Consider the following 1,609-nt stretch of genomic DNA (forward strand, 5'->3'; position numbering starts at 1 on the left):
TCTTCCACATTCTTCTACAAAATTTCCCTGTGTTCCATTTGACTTTCAGTCAATTAGACCATCATGGCCATTTGCCATAGTAACTGTGCTCTATGGACAAGGATATAACCAGACCTTTAGAGAGCTATTTGGTATAGATCTGAATTGTCACTTATACTACAGAACCCAAAACAGCATCAAGGCTACCTATTACCTTGTGTGTGTGGGGGGGAGCTGCATATAGAGATAGGGTGATACATGGACTCTAGATGAAGCCCTTCTCATAGCATGGACAATGGGTCCTCAGACTCACCTTGGGTTATTTTCCCAGTATCTCCATGCATGATCAGGATGGAAACCCTTAGCAGCTTGTGGAATCATACTGATTTCCTGATATGTGGATTAAGAGTGATGGAAGTAACAGCCAAGTGGGAGCCCCTGAAACTGTTCCTTCCTTGTCCTGGTCAAGATAGCAAATCAGAAGAACACATCCCAGGAGGAATTGCACCACTTTCAAAGACTTTAAGAATGCAAGGGAGGTGGTGCCTTTCATATCCTCACCCAGTTCATCTATATGAGCTTCTGCAAAAGCCACATGGATTATAGCAGATGACAGTGAACTATCATAAATTTAGCAATGTGATAACCCTAATCATAGTTGGAATGCTGAATGTGGAATATTGCTGGAACAGATAAATACAGTCTCTGGAACTTGGTATACATCTATTATACTTGTGAATGTCTTCTTGGCAATTTTCATCAGGAAGGAGGATCCCATGCAGTTCACTTTTACGTGGATGAGCAGCAGTATACATTTCCCCTATGGTATGTTAACTCTCCTGTGCTGTCACAATATAATCCATAAGAACTTCTATTTTCAGGACCTGGTGAGCAGGAAGTCAAAAGTACTCTTGATATCTTAGTAAAATTCTTATGTGCCGTGAGGGTGGGACAAAATCATTATAAAGATTTAAGGGCTAGCTCCATCAATGAAGATTTTAGGAGTTTAATGAGGTCATGCAGAGACATTCCTTCTAAGATAAAAATCAAATTGTTGTACCTTACATCTTCTGTCCTTAGGAAAGGGGTAAAGCATTTGATCACTCTCCTTGGCTCTTGAAGGTAGAAAAACTGCAACTGAGAATACTGCTCTGAGCAATTTATTACCTGACTATGAAGACTGCCAGCAAGAATGGGCTCTATAGTAGGTTCAGGCTATTCAGGCCATATAGCCATCAGATTAGATTACGTTAGAGGTATTTGTGGTAGATAAGGATGCTGCCTGGAATTTCTGGAAAGCCTCAAGTGTAGAATTTCAGCACATATCCTTAGAGTTCTGGAGTAAGAACTTACTGGAGTAAGTCTATGCTATCTGCAGCAGGTCACTATGTGCCACCTGAAAAGCAACTCCTGGTATGTTTCTAGTTCTTAGTAGAGACTGAGCACCCAACTGCAGGACATCAAGTGACCATGCAACTGGAAGTGCCCCAAATGACCAGGCATTCTCAGATTTATGAAATTGTAAGGTGGGCAGGCAGGTGTAGCACCATTCTAATAAATAGTGGAGAAGTGCATTGGGACTAGACTTGAGCAAGTCCAGAGGGTTAATAAATAGGTGGCCCAGCTTCCT

This window comes from Choloepus didactylus, chromosome 19, assembly GCF_015220235.1.
Source record: "Choloepus didactylus isolate mChoDid1 chromosome 19, mChoDid1.pri, whole genome shotgun sequence".
In the NCBI taxonomy this organism is placed as follows: domain Eukaryota; kingdom Metazoa; phylum Chordata; class Mammalia; order Pilosa; family Megalonychidae; genus Choloepus; species Choloepus didactylus.